The sequence below is a fragment of the Ictidomys tridecemlineatus genome, chromosome 3 (assembly GCF_052094955.1).
Source record: "Ictidomys tridecemlineatus isolate mIctTri1 chromosome 3, mIctTri1.hap1, whole genome shotgun sequence".
NCBI lineage: Eukaryota > Metazoa > Chordata > Mammalia > Rodentia > Sciuridae > Ictidomys > Ictidomys tridecemlineatus.
This window is the reverse complement of record NC_135479.1, coordinates 184,982,013-184,994,192: the sequence shown is the minus strand read 5'-3', so window position 1 is coordinate 184,994,192 and position 12,180 is coordinate 184,982,013.

Here is a 12,180-nt window from a genome sequence, read left to right as displayed (position 1 = left end):
AATGACTAACAACCGTAGTAGAATAATAAGTCACAATATTTGTTGTGGACATCTCTACATGTAAAAGACTGATTATTTCTGGCTATAAGGTACCAGAGACCTTAACATTACACTTTACAATTAGGCATTATTTTAAGTGAATTAAATCAGATACAGAAAGACAAATTCCACATGTTTCTTTACCCTTTGTAGATGTTTAAAAGAATTCAATCAAAATGTATAATAGTGATTCCTAGAGGCTAGAAGGGGATGGGGAGGGGGATAGAGGAGGATAGATAATAGTCACCCAAGCACAGTTACATGGAAATAATAAGTTCTAGTGTCCTACGTCATGGCAGGAGGACTATAGTTCACAATAACCTATTCTGTTTTTATAAATAATTATCAGAGGAGCCTCAAGGTTCTAAACATAAACTAATGAAAAGAAGATGGAAATATTAACTACCCTGATTTAGTCTGTACATATTGTATTTATGTATTAAAATACCACTATACCCTATAAATATCTACAATTATTATTTGTCTTTAAAAAAAGATATTTAAAGAAATAGAAATTTTAACTACTTCATTGTGGTGATTAAATAATGTATACACGCATCAAAATGTCCCAGTTGCTCATAAGTTTGTATGATTAAAATGATAATTTTTTAAAGAAAGAATCCCAATATTAGTTTCTGGTTAATAAGGAAATGTTGCAAAGATATCCTGGTAAAGTTGAAGCTCAGTGTATAAACTTCACTTTTTCTATCTTAGATAGCATTTTTCTCTTATAATGAGTAACTGATTAAACAGATAGATTTTGATTATTTAATATGTTCTAAGTACAGTGCTGGTGCTTATAGGAAATAATAAATCAAGATGGTGTGACTGCAGCAATGGTGCTTACAAGTGACACACACACACACACATACACACACACATACACACACATACACACACACACATACACACACACACACACACACAGTTAGAAAATATACATATTGAGCAAGATTCTATGGACCCTAGACTCCAGTGCAATGTTGACAGGTAGATATGACAAAGAAGGATATTGTGTGAAGAAAAGATCATGATCACATGTCCAAAGAATGGAAACATAAGGTTTGGTTTGTCCTTCCTCTTTTTTTGTTTGACAAAATTCTACTTTTTAAAGATTAACACAAATTATAAACCTGAATTCTCATTTTTCTCCTGCCTCCTAATTATTCTCTTTTCAAATAATCTTTCATTTTTTAAATATACATTTTTAAATATACATTTTATTAAAATATACATTTTCATTTTTTAGTTATACATCCGCACACTATCTTTATTTTGTGTATTTGTTTTTATGTGGTGCTGAGGATTGAACCCAGTGCCTCACATGTGTGAAGTAAGGGCTCTACCATTGAGCCCCAGCCCCAGCCCAGAATCTTTCATTTTTTATCTAAGTGTCTAACAATTTCTCTAGATCAGGAACAAACTCTCAGCAAGGTCAAATTCCCCAGGACCTCAGAACCTCAGGTGGTAGCTGGCACCAGTGTTCATTCTAGAATATAGGAAGGAAGGGAAAAAATGAGAAACCAAGGTGACTTCTAAAACATACGTTTTAATGAGTAGGTGGAAAGGGCACAGAAATTTGTATTTTCTCAGTGGTTTATGTTGTTTGGGAAGAAGGAAGAGATAGTGATTTCAGTTTTGATGGCAGCCCAACACCCCAGTGGAGGAGGTTCTGGTCAACATTTACACATACCAGATTAGAATTAAAAAGGAGGCCAGGACTTTAGAAAATGATATTGAGAGTCATGGTAACTGTGTGTAAGAAAATTGAGGAGTAGTGTAACAAAGGAAAACCTAGGAACAACTTTATATGTGAGAAAGAAAATGTGAGAACAGAATATTAGAAAAACATTAAAAGAGAAGTAGGAGAACGTATGTTGGAGCAGAACAGAGACCAAGCAGTAATGAAAGAGTTCAAGAACTAAGAAACAGTTATTAGTTTTATGACTCCTCTGGTCACTGAAGACTAATAAAAATTATTTTGTGACAGAACAGAAATCAGTATATCTGAAGGAATTTTTCTTTTGGTACTTTATGTCTGTCTATCTGTAGATATCATATCATAGAAAAGAGTTTACAGACGGTAATATATATATGTATGTATATATATAAAATATATATCAATAGCTGTATGAAGAAGGTGTTTATTTGAACTAATTTTAACATATTACTATGATTTGCACAGAGACATCATTTTAATGGTATATTAAATGAAGATTTTATATTTCTTGGTGACTTTATAATATGAACTTTTAAAGCCTCTCATTATTAACATTTCTAAATATTATAAAATTCATATCATTGATCACAATTAAACTACAGGGGAGTCATTCTTGATGTAGGAATGACAAATCCACATACTGTTTTGGAATCAGTGGTTATTATTTTTAGGAGAAAATGTTCATATATTTTAAAAAGCAGTAAGAGGAGAAGGAGACCACCCAAAGTGAGTTCAGCTTGCAGGTAGCCTAAGTGTTTTTCATTTTGGAAAGTGTGTATAGGTTGTGAGGGTAGGAGTAAAAAGTGAATAAATAAATATAGATGACCAGCTGTCCATTAATCCTGCCTGATTCAGTTTACAGAAAGTAGATAGTCACTTAGATGATCACTCAAGTTATTTTAATTCAATTGAGGGTGAAAGTTTCAGCATAGTACAAATTGCAATATCTGGTTAGCTAAACTAGTCTAAAACAGAATAAATTCATTATATATTGTTATATAACAAATTTATATATTATTATATAACAACAACAAATATAATTTCCCAGGGTAATATGGAAGTTAATATATTTACATAATAGAATTTGGTTGGTAATACAGGTTCCTACTCTGTGAGACCATCCAGAGGTCAGCGTATTATTCTATTCTGGTTTGAAATGGATATTCACTCAACAATCCACTATTTATTCATTTGAAAACAATTGAATGTGTTTTTTTGTTTGTTTGTTTATTTCAGGAACTGCAGTAGACAATGGACATACAACCATCAATAAGTCCATCCCTGGACCTCAAGAGCTAAAAACCTATTAGGATTTTCTACCTACTTCAAAAATCATCAAAAAAATAATTGAGTGATTTAAAAAATTTCAATAGGGTTGCCATATAACCACCATTTAAACTTTTCACCAGATTAACATTTTTTGTTCATGCTGTGATAGTCTACGATGTCTATATCCTATCTGATATTCATAATACCCTGGACTTTACATCCAAAATAAAACATCTAACTAACATGTAGTTATAGAAATTAAATTAATAGAAAGTCATTAAAGTGTATGTATAACATATTATTATATGATTCCTTTCTGTAGTCAACTTTTTATACAAATCAACCTATCAAATATCCCACTTTCATAAGCTAGAAAGATTTTTGCTATGCCATCCACAGAATATAGTCCCAGAGATGCCTGGGGTGGGGGGTGTTGAAAGTATTACATGCCAAATAATAGATGGTCAACATTTTGTTACCCTGAAATAGAGATAGATGTTTTTGCTTCTTTGTGAAAATAGGGCAGCGGAAGCTCATCATTCAAATTATGGGACAACCCATAAGGACCAAAACTACTTCAAACATACTCACATATCAACTACCCCATAGAAACTAATACATTTAACATGCCACATTATACCTCCAACCTCTGGGAAAGCAGCAAATATGTTATTTAAACTTAGTCTGTACTTAAGAGAATACTTTGTTTAAAAGAATAGTTTCTATTTGAAAAAAGTAAGAGGCTAGAACTTCATAGCCCCCAAGGCCCTGTTCTATGTGTACTTCTTGAAGACACAGCACTCCTCCCAACCTACTGAAAAGAAAGTCCACAAAAGGGAGCCATGAGTGAGGAAGCATGTCCCTGCAAGGGAATGAGTATGATAGCTAGTTAGAAATTGAGTCTTTCATTGAAAATATTGAGTTATTTAATTTTCAGTGATTCAGGGTACTAGTTAATGTTTTTACATGAGATGCACATCTTAAATATTACATTGTAACAAACGTCCAAAAAATGGAATCTGAACAAACCCATTTTTCCTCCTATTATATACTAATATAACAGAGAAATAAATGTGGTTATAATACTCCATGCTTTATCAGACTACAGTGACTTTAGTGTTTCCTGTAGTTCCATGAAAACCTTTTCTTGTTTTATTCACATACATAGAGGCCATGAAATGGTCTCCAATCCTTAACAATTTAGTGACTTACTTGATTAAAATTTAGAAACTAAAATAACCACAGTTTATCAAAAACCAAGGTCCCGCTGATCTGAATGAGAAAAGAGGAATGTTCTCTTCAATTCTTTTGTCCTTTGGCATCCACCTGCACAGAACTTATAGATAAATGTTCTTCAAGCATCATTTACATAAGTAATCTATGTAGAATATCATTTATTGATATGTCTTTTCATGTTACTCCAGTCTTCTATAATCTATCCTCACCTGATCTGGTAACATTGTCTTCTCTAATCTGTTTTTAAATAGCTGGGAGTTGGAATATATGATCCATATGATCAGCATAAATCACATAGTTTAAAGAATCATTCTTCAAATTATAGACTGTGGACCAAATGTGGCCTGTCATGTATACCCTAAAGGCTGAAAATAAAACCAAAAGTAGAATATTTTAAAATATGATAAAATTACACAAAATTCAAATTTCAGTGTTCATAAAGGCTTGTTAGAGTATAGCTATGTTTATATATTTTTGAAACACCTATATCTGATTTCATATTACAGTAGCAAAGTTGAGTAATTACAAAAAGAACCTTATGATCCACAATGTCTAAAATATTTACTGTCCAACCCTTTACAGAAATTGTTGATGATCCCTTACTTAAAGACTATTAAATCAATTGATGGTAGACAATCATCATTATTAGAAAGTTATTACAGTATGCATGTAACATATTATGCCACTATTCCTTACTGTAACCAACTTTTTATATTAATCAATCTAACAACTATTCCACTTTCATGGGCTAAAAATAATTTGCTATGCCAACCATAGAATATAATCCCAGAGATGCCTGAAGGGAGGTGAACATGTCATATGCCTTCCCCTTATCAGAACAACATATGCCAGCCATGCTATATTCTAATATGTGAGCTATAAAAATAGGAATCCTTTTTCAATAAGTATAGAAAAATACTTCTATCAAGTCCCACTAACACTGTGGATTTAGTAAAAAATAATAGGATAAAAGGGAGTGGGAAGATGAACCAAAAACAGAGAGAAAGGGGAAAATTTGGTAAAATAAACAAGTAAGGAGACAATAGGGAATATTTTGTGGAGACACAGTTGGAGAAAAATAGAATCAATTGGTAAGGATGTATTGATGTGATATTGCTACATCTAGCCACCCCCTTCCCATTAAAAAGAAAACAAAACACTATTTATTGCTGTTTATTGATTCATAAGATATAGTATTATCTCAGTCAACTCTCGTGATAACCCTAATTAAGGCAATAACATTATTCTAAGTTATAGATGAGGAGTATAAGACCAAAAGATATCTACTTAGGGACAAACCCATTATCATAACTCAGATATGATGTCAAGGCTCATTGTTATAACACCACAAGGCCTTTCTTCATTATTCTTCAATATTTTGCTTCATGTTCAAGAGTATATGTTCAGATCTTTAGGAAATCCTGCATTTTTAAAATTACTGTAGAATATCATGGGGTAGGGGGGGAGAAATTTGTCCTGCCTCTCAAAATTACAGGTTTCAAAATCTTCTTATAAAATACGGGTGTTGATTTTTCTAAGACTCTTTTTAGAAAGGGTTATTGAGATTTTGTAGACACCGGGAAATAAAAACTACATTGGCAGGTTTCAAGGCTATGGACTGGTAATTAAATATCATTCTAAAAGTGAACATTTATTGACCTCTTCTTAGGTTTCATTTGCTCTTTTCTCATGATAATCCCACAGGGTATGTCTAGTTATTTTCCCTATTTACATTGCAGATAATTGTACTGTAGAAATGTTAAGTTACTTACTCAAATTACAGAGCTAGGCAGGGAGGGGAGCTGGGAAATGAACTCAAGTGATCCACCTTCAGAACCACGAGATTAACCATCATGCTAAGCTGAGAAAGTCTTTCAAGCATTTTAATGCATGAGACATATTAGCACCTAAATGTATGAGCCTTGTATTAGTGGATTCTGTTTTTGAAAGAAAATGAATTGCTTTTCTTTGCTAAGGCAACAATTTGAATATATAATGAGCTGTTGAAATACATAAAATGCCATCTCTGAAGACAAAGCAGCACAGCATACCATTCAAAAAGCACACAAAGATATAAACATGTGCACACACACAAAATCAGTCACAGTAGGAAGATGCACTTCTGTAGTCAAAGCTATCCCATACTGCATCATGATGCTTATCAACTTAGCAGCACATAGGCACTCTTCCATGATAAGCTACAGTTTAACCATGGAGGAGTAGCTTTGGGTTTAAGAAGTGTCCCTTCTGCAGGCAAAGCTCCTGACCAGCTTCCCTCATAAGATCCTGGTACTGTTAACATGAAGCATTCGCTCTTATTCATGGGCTGTGAGTGGTGCATAATGAACAAACAGCCTCGGGTAGCCACGGTCCACGAAGTCCCCAAACACTGATGAGAACGGAGATTGAGATATCTTTTCAACCTTATTACTGTTTTAAGTCGATTTCAAGATATGAGCTCTGTGGAATGAAGAGGACGAACCTCACTGCTGCTGGCATAACATTTGTCAGTAAATTGCCTTGGATATTTTATCAACACAATGCGCTGTATTTCAGAAGCACTACACCATCTAAAAAGACAAATGCTAAAATTATATTGTAATATTTGGATGCTCTTTTCCTGGAGGTCAGTGTAAGGACTCCAAGTAATTACACTATAACATGAGATACTTAATTACTGAGGTACATATTATCTCTACTAAATAAAGTCAATTTTATTATAGCAATTTCTCATCTCTGAGAAACACCACCCTCCAGTATAGAAACTCTGGAATCTGAAATTATATATACATTTAAGGAGGTAATACCCTGCCTTAAAAGTTGACTTTAAAATTCTGAGATATATCTCAAACAAGAGACACAAAATGATCTAGTATTAGTGTGGCTCAGAAATAATAATAATAACCACAGTAAGCCCTTTCAGTGTTTTCCACTTCTGTTAAAATTGAGCATGTTTGCCCAGATGACACGGAATGCTCACCACCTCCTCTTGACAAATTTAAACATTAATAATAGTAGCAACATTTTGTCTATCTTGCTGCCAAAACTATCACCCTGCAATGCTGAAAATTTAAAGTCCCTTACCTTCAACTCAGTTTATTGGAAAGGTTTTATTAGAAATAAGTCCTGTTGTGGCTACATATCCTACATTTTAAGCTCATTATTCTCTGTTTTAGCACTGATGGCCTGACAACTGTAAAACATTCATGAAAACACAATTGCAGACGTCATAAACGTTTCCAGTGTGTAATCTATTGTGGCAATGATCTATGCATTGCAACTACTTATTAAAGTAACAAAAGCACAGATTTATATGGTTTATATTGTTTACATAAACACACCCACACACATATATAATTTATATAAGTCTATAACATAAGGAGGCAGTCATGGGCCTTAAAACTGAGATTTAAATTGATGCCTTTTTTTTTGTATTATTAACAGGGACCTTTTCTTTCCATACTCCCCTTAGTTGTTTAACATGAACAAGTTTCTTTTCCCACCCATCCAACAGCAGCACTCACAAGAATGCAAATCATCTTAGTAAGCCTTGATAACCAAGAGAATGTTAATCATCACATATACCACAGCACATTTACCAACATCTAATGTATTGTTTTCCCTTCCCTCACACAGTAGGAAGGCATTAAACCGGTTTGCCTAAAATATTTCCTTTAATGTAGCAACCAAAATGATGGTATAAGTAAAATAGAGGAGCAACCTTATATTCATTTAAGATTAAAGTCTAAAACTTAAAGTGTCATGTATAGATTCAACAATAAGTGAAATGTTTTGCCTTTACTTTAGTCTTCATTTTATTTAGAACGTTAAACATACAAATACCAGGATTTCAGACTGCAGAAAATGCATTCAAGTATTTTCCAAAGTATACCACTTTAGACCTCTAGATGGCAAGCTTTAGTAAATTTTTACAACCAGCCTGAATTCAGTCTCTTATAAATTCTGTATAATCCACGTATTGAAATGATTTTCAGTTTAATAAGCTACCAGATGTATTTGTGCTCTTGTGGAACAATGAATGAAAAAAGGGAATTGCAGATTTTTCCCTAAAATTTAATCTTTTTCTTTGTGATCACCTAATTGTAGTAAGAGGGTGTCCTAGTGTCATTGAGCGTGCTTCTTTGCAGGGCTGGACACTCTGGAAAAGTTTTACCTGGTTGGTAATTTCAAGTGACTTCTTAAAAATCAACCATTTCCTTCTAATTATAAAGATTAGTTAAAGCTTTTGTTAGGGGATTTTTAGAGATCTCAATGGATCATAATAAAAGTTCTTTGAAAAATGTAAAGTAGAAGATAGGTGTGAGTCTGACAGTCAGAATTCCCTCACCTCAAGCATGCTTTTTACAAAACAAACGTCTAACATAGCCAGTTTCCAAAGTTCATGTGGTTTTGTGATATATAATACACATCTGTTTAATTCTACAATAATTTTCCTATTCCTTTAGTCAAGTTTATAAAGTATATTTATTTTCAGGGATAACTATTTCTAAGAGGTGTATGTATTTAAAAACCATAAAATAATAGGAAAGGTAGCAGAATACAACAATTATTAATTGGGCATTATGTAAAATTGTGGATGTGTAACTGACGTGATTCTGCAATCTGCATTTGGGGTAAAATTGGGAGTTCATAACCCACTTCAATCTAATGTATGAAATATGATATGTCAAGAGCTTTGTAATGTTGTGAACAACCAATAAAAAAAATAAAAAATTAAAATAAAAAAAAATAAAATAAAAAAAAGAAAGAAAACAGACCAATTAAAAAAAAATAAAAAATAAAAACCATAAAATAAGTAAGAACCGATAATTGAAATATAAGCAAGTGGCACTGAAATTGGCAAATCCCTTTTGTGTATAACATCATTAGCAATAATGTTGAAACATACAATTCAGGCACAGATAGAATACATACACTAAATTTTCAAAGAGGACTTGAACAGTATCCTAAATTAGCACTGGCTCTAAGTAAATCTATTACTTGGTTTACTGGATATCATAGAACCTTCTAATCTGAAAGATGGTTCTTCCCCCATACATGTGGTCACTATGGAAACAGTATTTTAGTATGATGTAATACCGGACACGGATCACAACTGGCATCTGACTCAATTAGCATAAGCATCTGACAAAGGCTGGGACAAAGTACTTTTCAAATGTCAACTTCTGGTCAACAGCATGGGTCCCTGACCCAAGATGAACTGAGTCTTTCCCTAAAGATAATGAAACAGAAAAAGAAGAACAAGTCTCTCTCCATAAAGTTTGAAAGCTAGGGGCAAATGCTTTTTCCTCCTATGTGAATTAGGAGGAGGCTGGATGAGAGAGAGAAAGAGAGAGTTTGTAAAAATCTCAATGGTGGAGAGTCCCTCAGGAATTGGCTGTCTCTGATTTCAGTTTTGTGTGTTTTTTCCATGCTGGGAATGAACCCAGGGCCTCCCACATATTAGGCAAGGGTTCTACTAGGGAACTACATCCCTAGCTCTAACCCCAGTCATTTTCTCAGGCTGAGCTTTCAGATCTTTTCAATTTGTGGGACGGCCTAGAAGCCATTCTTTAAGTTATCAATTTACTTAAGCTTGCTTAATTTCCCTTTTGAAAAATTTTATACCAAAAGAATTTTAACTAATACTCATTGTTATTTTTTTGTCATTATATTCGGTTTCTATAGCTATTAAACAATATTTTGATTACATGTGTGTGTTAAATGGAAATGAGGTAGAGGTAAAGTCCTGGTTTGAACTCAGCTCTCCTATTCACAAGCTAGATGACCTTTCAAAAAAAAAAAAAAATCTTTACAATTCCATGTCACAATCTTTTCAGTCAAAAGACTTCTTATTCAACAAAAACCTTGAGATTTTTTTCTGTAAAGTCTTTTCAGATATTCATGGAATTCCTTTTAATTTTGTATAGTGAAAAATGCAGATGGTTTCCAAGAGGGGTCCCTGAAGCCCGGGTGAAACATGAAATATTATAAGATTAGTGAGTCTTGAACAACAACATATCCTCAAGTGTAAAATATAGACGGGGTTTGCATTACAGCAAAGATGTCACAATAGTTCATATGACTTAACTGAAGCCAAAATCAAGCAACATGGAGAGTCTCTCTGAAGTCATTTCTACACTTTGTTTTGGTGAGCTAATGATTTCTTGTTTTCCCCAGACCAGCTCCTATAAGGTTCCATTATGAACCAAAGCAGGGGGCTGAGGGTGTGGATCAGTGGTAGAGTACTTGCCTCCCTTGTGTGAGGCACTGGGTTTGATCCTCACCAACTCATAAAAATAAGTAAGCAAATAAAATAAAGGTGTTGTGTTCATCTACAACTAAAAAATACTCAAGAAGAAGAAGAAGAAGAAGAAGAAGAAGAAGAAGAACCAAAGCAGCCTCAAAATCCACATGGTCAATCCTTCTGACTCACATTTTTCATGACTCCAAAGTGCAGAATCACAACTTGAAAATAAGATGGAAACTACTTGTCTTTTTGCATTTCCTCCAGATTTCTATAGGAAACTTTAATATGTTGCTGTCTAGACAGAATCACATATGTAAAAAGCAGCATAAATTTTCACCAGACCATGTATCCAGATGTTTGTGCTCAGAAATATGTTATTGACACATACTGTTTGACAGAATGTTTTCAGAAATTTTGAAAACTCACAAAAAAGTGGGTCAAAATTTACAACATGACATATCAAAGAGATTTATCTTTCAACATAAGATTAGTGAGTCTTGCCTAACAGCTCTTCGAGCAGAAAATATAGCATTACATTATACATTATAGCAAAGATGTCCAGAACAGCTTGACTTACTGAAGCAAATATTAATAACATTAAGAGGAAAAATTTTATGGGTTTTGGTTCTCCTTGCTCTATAATGTGCCAAAGGCTGTATACCAAAATATTCATAAACTGAATACCTTCAGGAAAGTGTAACTGAAATATAGCATAGGAGTACATAACCAAAACCTGGAATAATGCAGTTTGGAAAAAAAGTAATGGGGGCAGCGGGGAGGGCAGGGATATGGAATAAGAAAACCTGAATGAACTGAAATTCTTAACCTATCCTCTCCAAGACAGAGTCTTGGAAAAGTTTCCTGATATCTCTAAATCTCTGCTTCCTTATCCATAATATTGGATGGACATAATGTTGAGCTGTGTGGCTTTCGTCACCGAAGACTTTCCTAGAAAGTCTACCCTCCATATGGGAGCAGCAGCCCTAGTGGAGATGCAGGAAGGTGAGCCTGATCAGCCCATCAGCCCCTGCACTGGGAGTGGAAAGCTAGAGAGAGGTCAGGTGGTCTTCAATAGGAAAAGCAGGGAGATAACAGCTGAGAGGATATTGTTGAGGATACTTACTTCAAACAAAGACAGCTGCAATAAGGAAGAAAATGATAGACAGAGAGACAAAGTTAAAAATAGAGCCATGCTGTTGTGGTCCCTGAGCCATTGTGAGTTCAGCTGTGTTCTGTAATACATGATGCTCCTTTGCAGCCTTTTCCTTGGAATCGCTAACCCTTTCACCTCTTCTTTGAAATGAGTACCTATCACATGCTGCCAAGAAAAGTCCTAATCTGCCTCTCTAATTTTCTTTGAAATAAGATTTTATTTTATTTGAAATAAGATTTCGGATGCAGCAAGATTTTGAAAACCTTAAAGCCCTCTTCAAATATAACACAGTGTTACCATCATTGTTATCTACAGCTAACTCCAGATGTTGGAGGGGCTGTCATGTAAAGGGATTTCTTACTGGAAGTCATTTCAAATGGCAACATCAGGGGAAATGGTTTGATGAAATTTAAAGTGAGGAAAATTTCAGCTCTGTGTAAGAAAGGAGATTTTAAAAACTGAACTCTTATAGTTTTCAGATGTCCTGAGTGCTAACCATTACAGTCAGAAACA